Source organism: Artemia sp. Qi Xiang Cuo, chromosome 7 (assembly GCF_049724085.1).
Source record: "Artemia sp. Qi Xiang Cuo chromosome 7, ASM4972408v1, whole genome shotgun sequence".
Taxonomy (NCBI): domain Eukaryota; kingdom Metazoa; phylum Arthropoda; class Branchiopoda; order Anostraca; family Artemiidae; genus Artemia; species Artemia sp. Qi Xiang Cuo.
The window spans coordinates 23,223,775-23,237,494 of NC_142800.1; positions in this window are offsets into that span (position 1 = coordinate 23,223,775).

The window sequence follows — 13,720 nt, forward strand, 5'->3', positions numbered from 1 at the left end:
CAAGGTATCGTGGTGTATTGTATGAGGCCTGATTAGGATGTCTTAAGACTGGGCCTGTGATTAAGAATTGCACTACTGACAAAATATCGCGGTGGATTGTATGAGGTGTTGTCAGAAAGTTATAAGACTGGTTCTGTGATTAAGAATAGCAGTACTCTCAAGGTATCACGGTGCATTGTATGAGGCTTGATTAGGAAGTATTAAGACTGGTTCTGTGATTAAGAATAACACAACTGTCAAGGTGTCACGGTGCATTGTATGAGGCTTGATTGAGAAGTTTTAAGACTGGGCCTGTGATTAAGAATTGCACTACTGACAAGATATCGCGATGGATTGTATTAGGTGTTGTCAGAAAGTTATAAGACTGGTTCTATGATTAAGAATAGCCCTACTCTCAAGGTATCACGGTGCATTGTATGAGGCTTGATTAGGAAGTCTTAAGACTGGTTCTGTGATTAAGAATAACACAATTGTCAAGGTGTCGCAGTGCTTTGTATGAGGATTTATTGGGAAGTTTTAAGACTGGGCCAGTGATTAAGAATTGTGCTACTAACAAGATATCGCGGTGGATTGTATGAGGTGTTGTCAGAAAGTTATAAGATTCGTTCTGTGATTAAGAATAGCACTACTCTCAAGGTATCGCGGTGCATTGTATGAGGCTAGATTAGGAAGTCTTAAGACTGGGCCTGCGATTAAGAATTGCACGACTGACAAGATATCGCGGTGCATTGTATGAGGTGTTATTCGAAAGTTTTAAGACTGGGTCTGTGATTAAGAATTGCACTTCTGACAAGATATCGCGGTGGATTGTATGAGGTGTTGTCAGAAAGTTATAAGACTGGTTCTGTGATTTAGAATAGTACTATTCTCAAGGTATCACGGTGCATTGTATGAGGCTTGATTAGGAAGTATTAAGACTGGTTCTGTGATTAAGAACAACACAACTCTCAAGGTGTCGCGGTGCATTGTATGAGGCTTGATTAGGAAGTCTTAAGACTGGTTCTGTGATAAAGAATAACACAACTGTCAAGGTGTCGTGGTGCATTGTATGAGGCTTGATTGGGAAGTTTTAAGACTAGGCCTTTGATTAAGAATTGCACTATTGACAAGATATCGCGGTGGACTGTATGAGGTTTTGTCAGAAAGTTATAAGACTAATTCTGTGATTAAGAATAGCACTACTCTCAAGGTATCGCGGTGCATTGTATGAGGCCTGATTAGGAAGTCTTAAAACTGGGCCTGTGATTAAGAATTGCACTACTGACAAGATATCGCGATGGATTGTATGAGGTGTTGTCAGAAAGTTATAACTGGTTCTGTGATTAAGAATAGCACTACTCTCAAGGTATCACGGTGCATTGTATGAGGCTTGATTAGGAAGTCTTAAGGCTGGTTCTGTGATTAAGAATAGCACAACTGTCAAGGTATCGCGGCGCATTTTATAAGGCTTCATTGGGAAGTTTTAAGACTGGGCGTATGATTAAGAATTGCACAACTGACAAGATATCGCGGTGCATTGTCTAAGGTGCTATTTGTAAGGTGCTATGTGTAAGGTGAAAGTTTTAAGACTTTGTCTGTGATTAAGAATAGAACTGCTGTCAAGGTATCCCGGTGCATTGTATAAAGCATGGTCGGAAAGTTATAAGACTGGTTCTGTGATTAAGAATAGATCAACTGTCAAGGTGTCGCGGTGCATTTTATGAGGCTTCATTGGGAAGTTTTAAGACTGGGCCTATGATTAAGAATTGGACTACTGACAAGATATCGCGGTGCATTGTATAAAGTGTTATCGGAATGTTTTAAGACTGGGTCTGTGATTAAGAATAGAAGTTCTGTCAAGGTATCCCAGTGCGTTGTATAAAGTATGATTGGAAAGTTTTAAGAGTGGGTCTGTGATTAAGAATAGTACTTATGACAAGGTATCGCGGTGCATTGTAAGAGATATTATTGGAAAGTTTTAAGACTGGACCTTTGATTAAGAATTGCACTACTGACAAGATATCGCGGTGCATTGTATGAGGTGTATGAGGTGTTATTGGAAAGTCTTAAGACTGGGTCTGTGATTAAGAATAGACCTGCTGTTAAGGTATCGTAGTGCATTGTATAAAGTATGATTGGAAAGTTTCAAGACTGGGTCTGTGATTAAGAATAGCACTTTTAACAAGGTATTGTGGTGCTGCATTGTATGAAGTGTGATTGAAAAGTTTTAATACTCTATCTGCAATTAAAAATAGCACTACTGACAAGGTATCGCGGTGCATAGTATGCGACCCACAAACAACGTTCAATCTTCTCAATGGAATAGACCATATTCAACTCGATCGAAGGAAGCAACCACGACTTTAAGGGAAAAGATTTGACTAAATGGGTGACATTCAAGCAAATGTACAGATTTGTTTGTACAGATCTGAAACTCTGAACTCTGTTTACATCCTTACGGGAGACAAGCTTCCAGAAGTTCCATTGAATTTGGTATGTTCATTCACCTAGGGACTACTTAGAAGGAGATCTATTGCAATAGTTTGTCAGTGCTCCTATTTATAAATTACAAGCCAAGTCGAAAGAGCTTCCAAGGACACCTCAAACAATGCACATTTTTTAAGTACGTTTATACCCAGAGAAGGCTTTTAATGTTAAAATTGCTGGCATAAAAAATGGTTCCGGGGTTAATCAGGTAAGATCCCCGTCCCCGTCTATAATTTCTTGCTCAGAGCAAAGCCCCGCTTAACTTTGTTTAGTGTCTAAAGTAACTTCCTACTTTGCTACTTTTTATAGCGGAAGTTTAAAGCAGGCCATACTTAAGCCAAATGACAACTAAACAAGTATTATGTAAACATAAACAAGTTGAAGTAGAACCTCGCAAATCGGCAAAATAGTTTAAATTTAGTCCAAACATTAAAATAGCTCTATTTTAGACCAATGAGTATAGTCCATTTTTAGCCACATTATAAACCACTCAAATGAGAGGTTTCTTGAGGTACCTTAAGCCTATATAGCTGCAATTGTGGCTTATCCTGCTTAACTTGACGGATACTTCTTGTATCTATTTAAAAAATAAAGAAACAGTTCGTGGTAACCAACTGTAAGTAAGGAGTGAGCCGGCTCAATAGTAACCGAAACTCTAATTACAGAATTTTGATACCAACATGGACATCAAAAGAATCGGATTTTTATACTGATTTCAAATATATAAATTTCATCAGTTTAGTCTTACCTGTCAAAAATTACGAGCTTGAGAAAATTTGCCTTATTTTCGAATAAAGGGGGAAGCAATCCCTAAAAGTCGTAGAGTCTTAAGGAAATTCATACCATCAGGTTTCAAACCGTCAGATTTCAAACATACCACACTACTGTAGAGGTTTGAAACTCGTATCTGCAAAATTGTGGAATTTTGTATTTTTTGCCAGAAGAAAGATCACCGGTGCGTGTTTATTTGTTGTTTTGCTTGTTTTTTTTTTTGTTTTTTTAGGATAATCGTATCGACCCATTGGTCCTAGAATGTCGCGAGAGTGCTCATTTGGAAAGAAATTAAAAGTTCCAGTGCCCTTTTAAGTGACAAAACATTGTAGAGTATCTAGGCCCTCTCTCGCGCTCTTTTTTTTCCCAAAGTCATCCGATCAAAATTTTGAAATAGCCATTTTGTTCAGCATGGTCGATAAATCTAATAACTATGTCTTTGAGAATGATTTAATCGTCCACAGTCCTCGGGGAAGGACTACAAAATATGAACTTTGCCGATGTTTACTCATAGTATGGGTTATTGGGATGTATACAGGCACTTTCAGGGGGATTTTCTCTGGTGGGAGGTTGGTGGAGGGGGGTTACGTAGGATGATCTTTCCACGGAAGAATTCATGGGAGAAGTGAATTTAGTGAATTCATGGGAGAAAGATATTGGAAAAGATAGGCCTCCGTACGAAATTGTTTATGCGGTAAAGCAAAACTTTATTCTCTAAACAATATCAAACATGAAGCCGTATATTAAAGACACAAATTTTTTCCTTAGGGTGTCTCGGTCAAGGGGAATATTATGTTAAAAATATGTCCCGGGCCAAATGCGGCCCAAAGGCTTGTTTTCCCCGAACGGAAACCACATTTCCGATTGGCTTTAAAGTTACATGCAGTTATATTACAATTTAAAGTTCAAAGTTACTAAGGACCTTAATGAAGAAGAAAACCAAAATAAGGCTTTATTGATTCTTGAAATGATAAAAAGGCTCAATATTCTGCTGTGTCTCTTCTACAGTCTATCACTCAAACGGAACGAAAAAGGAACACTACTCTTCTGTGTCTCTCCTACAGTCTACCACCCGAAGGGACAAAAATTAGATTTGAGACATGGGCCCCGAAGACCAGTAATTTTTTGTGATTGGCTGGAAACCATCCAGATCAAAACGTAAGTTATTTCCTGAACAGCCCTCGTAAACTTTCTGAAAAGTAACCGTAAGTAAAAAGGCAATGCGACAAATACGCTTGATCAAATGAAATATAAAAAAAGGATTCGATCAATCCATCTGTCAATTTTATCTACCATATAACAAATTTATTTTCCAAAATGCGTAGTTCCATGGTATTAGAAATGAAACTCTCTCCTCTAAACCACAAATCAGGTCAGCAGTCTAAAATCCTTCTTTATACGTAGTTTGAAAGGCAGTTGCTTATACAATTCTTGTGGAATTAAACCTGTCTTTTAGAGATTCAAGGAACTTTGTTAAAAATTGTTCCAATTTCATTTGCAGCTAAACCCCTTACAATCCCATCGCGTCTTCGGATTTGGAATGATTATTTTAAGGATCTTAAATTGGAGTATTAGCTTGCTAATTTGTGACCCTGCGGCATGGAAGTTCCATAGTTTTGATTTTGATTCCCATCAAACGTGGGGAATGTATAAAAATAAATATCCTCGAGAATGGACGCAGAGTTTTCAGAACTGTGGATCCGGTATCTCTTCCCTACTTTGTTGAACAAGTTGATGGTCTACTATATACACCAGTCGGGATTTCAACACCAAGGAAGAAGAATCACCAAAACACCCAATGAGCTATAGAATAAAAGTAAATATGAAATTGACTGAATTATTTGTAATATTAAATTTTTTTAATATTTTGTAGAATTTGTGTAATTGTTTGAAAATATAAAATTGATAAAATGTGACTGATGGGTCTACTACTAATGCTGCCAACAACTCGACGCAACTCCCAGCCACTTAAGGCCGACAGACCCGCGCACGCTCCTCCTCAATCTATCCACAACGTCCCTTTATAAACCTTCTCTTAGAAAGTTCCCATTTCCCTTAAATCTTTCTTTATGACATCCTCCCATCCCAGACGAGGACGACCTGCTTTCCGTTTATCTCTAGTCGGTTGGCCGCAAAAACCAATCTTCAGCAATCTGTCATCCTTCATCCGCAGAACGTGCCCTAGCCATCTCAATCTTTCTTTCATTACAGCCCTAGAAAGCAGAATTGAACCACATTTTTCGTACAGCCTACAGTTTAAAATACAGCCAGTCAGACGGGTACCCAGAACAATCCGTAGGCAATTTCTCTGGAAAACATCAAGTAAATCTTCATCCGCTTTCCGGACCGCCCATGCTTCAGAGCCATATTTGACCACTGTCATCACTATACCTTCCAATCTTCTAATCTTGGCTTGAAGACATATCTTCCTATAGTTCCAAACTATTTTTAACTGTGAAAAAACACCCTGAGCCTTGGCCATGCTACTTTTAACATCTTCACTGCTCCCACCGTCTTTACTAATAATACTACCAAGGTAAGTGAAGCTGCCCACCCGATCAATCTTATCTCTTACCCAACGCCACCTTTTCATCTTTACTTATTCCTAGCCTTTGTGACTTACTCTTCTTAACATTTATTTTCAAACCTATTCGACCACCCTGAACTCGCAAAACCTCTAAAACTTCATTCATTTTGATCAAACTTTCATCTAGGATGCTCAAATCATCAGTATAATCAAAGTCCAGGAGAGTGTTTCCTCCCCATTTGATTCTCTGGTCTCCGATTGTCTTTTCTGTGTTCTTTAAGAAAAGTCCATCAAAGTGATCCATATAAAGGGGGATAGAGCACAACCCTGCTTAACTCCTGATTTATTACAAAACCAGCTGCTAACTTCATCTCCTACCTTAACCGCAGCAGGGTTATTCTCGTATAAAGCACTAATCACTTTAATGTATTTGTCTGGTATACCATACAAGATAAGACTTTTGCTAAATCTCTTCTATCAACAGAATTGAACGCCTGCTCATAATCTATAAAACTGAGGACCAAAAGTGTTTGACAACTAAGGCACTTCTCAATTATTAACCAAAGAGTGAAAATTTGGTCGATACATTCTCTACCATTTCTAAAACCGCACTGTTCTTCTCTTAAAACTGTGTCTACAGCATCTCTCAGTATCCTATTACTAAGTAATTTGCTACCTACAGAAACCAGACTAATGCCTCATTTCTTATACTGATGGGTCAGTTTCTGGTAAAAGTCCCAAACGTTCAAAACAAATAAATTTCATTATTCACCAATATCTTTTTTTCGTATCACGTGAAATGTAATGCAACATGTCTTTGTCTTGTCAATCAGAAAAATTAAATTAAGCTGTAATATCTACCGTTTTTTGTTTCAAACTTTCGTCTTAGCCGCATTTTGATTTATGTATGTATATGTTACTGTGAATGTCCGAATTTGGTGAATGTCGACATTCACCGGTGAATGTCCGAAATACCTTTTATTCTCCTTGAATTTAGTCAGCGTTCCCAGCCAACTTTTTTTTATGCAAGGTTTGATGGAGACAGGTTAGGTTAGATTTTAAACCATTTCTTATATTTTATATAACTTTATTTAACCTAACCCTACCTAACCTTAACTTTTACCATCAAAGCTTGCATAAGACAGAAGAAGTTGATTTGCAGAGCTAATTGAATCCAAGCAGGCAAAAAGAATTTCGGATGTTTACCGGTTGAATGTCCACACTAACCAGATTTCGGACATTCACATCAACATGTATATAATATACATGTAAAATTCACGAATAAAAATCTTGAACTATGCTGCAGAAAATTTCATATTGTAGGTTTAAAACACAAAGAAATAAATAAGCGTTTATAGCTAGACAAAGAACTTTATCTTGATAAGAAAATATATGATATATTCAAGAAAATGAAATTCCAAGCCACGCGGATTTATAAAATCTCTTTATTTGCTGAACAAAAAATATTTTTTAAATTCATCGAAAAATATCCTAAAGTAATATTTTGATCCAAATTTACCAAAAGTAGCATTTTCGTACTACCTGTGGCAACACTGACGTGAGTTAATGCTAATATTTCAATTTTAGTTTATTGCACGAGCCTTGAGATTTGCTAAATGAAAAGGATGCCATCCAAGGTTAATAGCGTTTTGATCCTTGCTTTGGTTATAAATTACTTGTGTTACTAATTAAATTTTCCTTCTAATTTTAATTGTCTGCTTCGCAGTAACATCACGTATTTAATTAAATTTAAATCTTTGTTATGACGAATGATCTGATAAAGCTTTCCTTTATCCTAATTGATGCTACTGACCTAGGATATTTTTAGTCGTCAGCAAAGAGGAAGGATTGAATTAAACCAAAATAAATTTGCAATAACTTATGTAAATTGACTGTTCCGGTATGGTTTACAACCACTCCTTCCACTTCCAATTTTCAACGTTCCGGAACAAGTTAAAAAATTTGAAAAACCTTCGGAGAAACGAGCTAGAATTCCGATGTTAGAATTGGGAATATACAATACAACAAACCCATCACAGAGCCATCAAATACTTCAATTTCTAATTTCAAGTATTACAATGTGTGGCTTTTCATTGTAACATTTTATACCTTAAAATATATCAATAGCAACTTAGAGATGTCCCTTGGTAACATTATGGATTGATGCTTTGCTTGCAGCACCAGGCCAAGGAGCCGATCGCTACTGCAGCAAGGTTGCTATTTGTCCCTGAAAAACGATCAAGAAACTGAAACGTCGATTGGACGTCATCTAACCATCTAACAATAATGGAGGATTTCTGGAGGATCTTTATCCTATAATTAAATAAAAAAACAAGCTTTTTTCAACTGAAAGTCAGGAGCAACATTAAAAATTAAAACGAATAGAAATCAAGCAAAATTCACTTCTCCCATGAATTCTTTCGTGGAAAGATCATCCTACGTAACCCCCTCCACCAACCTCCCACCAGAGAAAATCCCCCTGAAAGTGCCTGTATACATCCCAATAACCCATACTATGAGTAAACATCGGCAAAGTTAATATTTTGCAATCCTTCCCCGAGGAATGTGGACGATTAATTATTCTCAAAGACATAGTTATTAGATTTATCGACCATGCTGAACAAAATGGCTATTTCAAAATTTTGATCGGATGACTTTGGGAAAAAAAGAGCGCGAGAGAGGGCCTAGATACTCTACAATGTTATGTCACTTAAAAGGGCACTGGAACTTTTAATTTCTTTCCAAATGAGCACTCTCGCGACATTCAACTCGTTTCCCTACTTCCATACAACATAGAATTTCGCAAAGCCTGTAGTCTTAAAAGTTTAATTAACAATAATCTCTCTTTCTGTGCGAAACTGTTTTTAATTCGATGGAAAAAACCATCCTTTTCAGCGGAAGCTTTTGCTATCCAAATTCTTGTATATTTAGCAAAGCAGGATTTTCTTTAAAGGGTGTCAGTAATTATCAGCTATTTAAATCTTTGCTGTAAATCTGTAAGTCAAGCCATAGCGGTGAACAGTATATTAATAACTTAGGGATTGACAAAAAGTTGATACTGGCTTTTAGAAAAGATACAGAATTTATCACAAACAGAACTAAAGTAGTGAACAGGGGGAGGGGGTGATGGTTTACATGATAAAAAAAAGTGTATTTTACGCTTTCTAGCGACTATAAACAACACATAGTGGAGTTTGTATTGTGGGGGGGGGGTATACCCTGAATTTACTGGAGGGGTGACTATGTAAAATGATTTTATTTGGAAATAACCTAGGAAAATTTAATAAACTGAACTCACATTATAAATCGATGTTTTTAATTTGATTGGAAAAAGTATCTTCTGAGAGAAAACTTTTGGCTAAGCCACTATCGCAAGGATTTAGCAAAGCAGGATGTTCATGAAAAATATAAAAAATTATCCCTATTTAAATCCTTGCGGAAATACTTAAGTCATTAGAGGGTCAGTATGTTAAGAGTGGAAGGAAAGTTGACAGTTACTTTTAGGTAAGATACTGAATTTAACAAAAAACATAGTTATTTGCATTGGAAGAATTAAAGTCATAAATTGAAGGGGGAGGGTTAAATGGTAAAAAAGAGTGTATTTAACACTTTCTATCGAGTATAAACATCATATAGTGGAGTTCGTATTGTGCGGGGGGGGGGGTGTATACCCTGAATTTACTGGAGGGGTGACTATGTAAAATGATTTTATTTTGAAATAAACTAAGAAAATTTACTAAACTGAACTCAGATTATAAATCGATGTAGCCAGAGTTTCCAAGTCAATAATATCCGATGCTTTATCCATGATGTCTTAGAACTTTATGAAAGTTTAATCAGAACGCGTGTCCGTTATATACAAAATCTCAAGGGCAAATTGTGATATGGTGGGAAACCTTACCCAAATTCATGATTGGCGTAGAAAGAGACTCGTCGATCAATTCATTCCCCCACCGATTATGTAAATCAAGTTCTCAGAAATTCACTTCCCCCTCGAGTCCTAGATCAATACATCTCTTCCAATTAGTGCGCATGTGCAAACTTCGCCCTGGAGTTATTACACCTAGACGAACAACAACAAATCAATTGACCTTAACCCCATTAGACTCGATCGATAATCCTTGAATAAATTATGTTAGCTTGGCGTTAGCTTCAATTATAGATGGCAGCACGGTTTTCGTCCAGGAGTCATTAGGTCATTTCTACTCATTTAATTGTTGATAGTGGTTTTTGGTATTTTTACGCTTGGAAGATTATTTGACTTTATTTCTGCCTATTTTTGACTTAATAGAGCTTTACTTTTCTTTGAAAACTTATTCTATGGAAAAAGTTTTTTTTAATTAATACAAATACATGACACCGTCATTCAGCCAGGGGCGGCTGGTGCCCCCTCCCCCCTTACGGTTGCCCGTGGAGGATAACACAAATGTTTGTATATAAACATTTTGTGCTTATAGAAAATCTTTGACACACCCGAATAGCTTTTTTGCAAAATAAAATTTCTTAAAAAGGACTTTTTCAACCAACATTCTATAAAATTCCACAATCTAAAAAGAAAAAAAAATTAAATAGGAAATAATTTTCAAGAATTTCCTTTCGACACGCGGGATCGAACCTATGTATGTTCATTAAGCACGCGCAGCTCTTTCCTCAGCGCTATCGAAATATGACTGAAATCGTGATTCTTCTTGAAATTTGTTGTTTCTTTATTTTCGATAAAAGAATTTTAGTTGACTTTGTCACTTTTTAGCATATTCTAAAGCAGTTTTGAGGATTTGTTTACATCAATGGAAACTAGAAACCTTCTGATCAAAATTCTGCACCATTTTCAGGCCACACTAGCTTTCCATTTATAGTCGAAACGATGCACTAATTCCCTCTCGAGTTATACTCTAAACAAAATCGGTCAGGATAATAAGCTGTCAGGAATTGCTTTTGAGTGCTACAAAATTGACATTACGCTTGAAATTGAAACGGCTAATTCTAAATCTGTGTGCTGCTAAGATAAAAATCATCAAAGGAAGACTGGAAGAATTTGCCTTCTAATATTTTGGATGAAATTTGGCTCATTTGAATGAAAGGGGAAAGAAGACAACCCTTTACATCACACTCAATTCGAACAGCCAAACTGAACTAAATAATTGACTTAACTGATGCAATTATGTGTTTCCACGAAACTTTATGCTCCAGTTCTTGCTATTTAGTAATTTGGTTCCATACATGAACAAAAATACTCTACGGCAAGCGGTGTCAACTGGGGCGCTTTGTCAACAACGAACGTTGTCAACAACTGAGGCGCTGGAACCATATCGTTAGCCGTAGTAACCTATCAATAAAGTACTCAGTAGCCAACATGCATGTTGTTATGACTCTAAGTGATTGTTTCATTTCTATAGATTGCATTGGAAAAGTATCATCTTCGAAGTTGCAAGGTAGGCTCAGTAATAACCATATTCGATATACCGATGTAACCTTTGTTTTCGGTAGTGTTTTTGAAAGTGTTCTTGTTTTCTGGAAGTTACCAGTCTCAGATAATGAGAAAGCTGTCTGATCTGGGAAGCTACCTGATATTTTCTGAAATAATCAGGGAAGCTACCTGATACTTCAGCGGATCTAAAGAAAGTTCCCAATCTCAAGTAATCAATGATGGCTCTGAAGATGCTTGTTGTACATGAATTTGTCAAATATTTTCTTTTCAACTCGAATTAAATAAAAAAACAAATTTGGTTTTAACTGAAAGTAAGGAGTGGCATTAATACCTAAAATGAACAGAAATTATTCTATATATGATAGGGGTTGTCCCCTCAACGCCCCGCTCTTTACGCTAAAGTTTTTTTTATTACTTTAAAAAGTAGAGTTGTGACAAAGAGTCAAACTTTAGTGCAAAGAGCGAGGCGTTGAGGAGGGGACAGCCCCTTTCATATACGGAATGCTTTCTGTTCGTTTTAAGTTTTAATGTCACTCCTTACTTTCATTTAAAAAAAAGAACTTTTTTTTATTTAATGTTTGAACGTTTTTTAACTAATGCAGGTTCAAATTTGGCTCACCGTACATGAAAAATTTAAAAGGAATTTGCATATTAGTCTTGGCAAAGTTTTCTTGCGTGTAAAATTTCCCCTGGAAAGTTCATCTCCAGAAACTATCCTCCCAGTATAAAAGTCAAAAAACAATTTTACAAACAGAGGTTTGAAATCTAGAACATTATGCATGAGAGGAGTCACTCCGTGACTCCTCATAATAGTGACCAAAACTCTAAAAGAAAATCTTTGATAAAAATATATTACATACAACAATAGAATTGTCTTTTTTGTGGTAATTCCAAACATGGAAAGTTAATCTATTTTAAAATTACCCGACACGAGTTAAGAGCCGGTGGAAATTTAATCTGTTTTTGAAAAAGGAGAAAACCCCAAAACAGCAATGATTTGATAGACATTACACCATCAGATTCAGCATATTAGTCAGATCGCCAGATTCTGTATCTCGCTTATTTCGATTAGTACCCATGCCGGAAGGTACAAAAATATTAAGGGTGGATCCCGGGGTAGTCGACCATGCTGAAAACAAATATCGTAGGGCGCATGTTCGCTGCTGGGGCGTCTCTGAGACATGGTCGGTTTGTTCGAACTATGGCTCAAAACATCGACTAGGGTGTAGTTTTCGGGTTCTTGGGTGTCAGTACCGGATAGCAAGTGATCTTGGTATCACAACGATTCAGATAGTTTGCCCACGTTAGTCTACGCTTAGTTTTGGTCAAGTCATTTACAGTCGTGGAGCCAAATTTGAAAAAGTCATCAAATAACGATTTGTAAAAAACATTTTGGTACATGAGTTCTGACTTTTGGAAACGATATTTTTTAACATTCTGATTCCATTTATTTCGGGAATTGCGACCACCAAAGTGCGCTTCATAGTTTAATATGAGGTCAAAGTTTCAACTCGATCAACTATGATAAAAAATTTAAAACTTTTCTTGTTCATTGCTAAGTAGATGACACTGCATCGTTCTCATGGCTTTGTTATGGTTATGTTTACTGCCATCTCCCATACTGGTGCAAATTGATGGTCAAAAAGCTTAAAAAGTTAATCAACTCTATTATTTGATCCTCAAAGGTTTGTTTTTACCAGTATTTCCCTTTTTATTGTTTCGCCTCGTCTTTCAGGAATCGCCAAAAACGCCAAAGCATGCACCCTCCCCTCCTAGATTTAGAAAAATACATTTTTTGGTATATTTATTTTGAGAAAACGACAAGGAATCTTTGACACCCCCAACACTCTCTAAAAATGGCACCCCTGGTTGGAAGTAGCACTGATGGTGGATAAAAAAAAACTGAATGTAGCTATCGCATATGGAGTATCCTCCGGTCTCTCTGATTGGCCCCAAAAAATGCGTTTTGCTCCAGAAACCCGTCTGGCAACTCATGTATCGTTCGTAGTAATAACTGAATGTCCTTGGTAAGCCAATGTGCCGTTCAAACTGCACTGTATATACATGCCTCAGGCTAGTAGGCGTCAAACTGCACTGTATATTCATGCCTCAGGCTTGTAGTCGTGAAAATACACCGTATATTCATGTATTCGTGAAACCTTTATATAACTTACTACTTGTATGCTTCCCAATAACCAATACTATATGTAAACATTGAGTAGAGTTCATAACTTTCAGCCCTCCCCCAGGAGGTTAAACAGCGTGAAACCTTTATATACTTACTACTTATACAGACGTTTTTAGGGGGGATTTTTCTGGTTGAAGGGAGGGGGGGGTTATGTGAGAGGATCTTTCCATGGAGGAAGTTTTCATGGGTGAAGGGATATTTCTATGAAAGGGGCGTCGGATTTCCCAGCATTATTTAAAAAAAACGATCAGAAATTAAATAAAGAAAAACAAGTTTTCGAACTGAAAGTAAGGAGCAACATTAAAACTTAAAACGAACAGAAATTATTACATATATGATT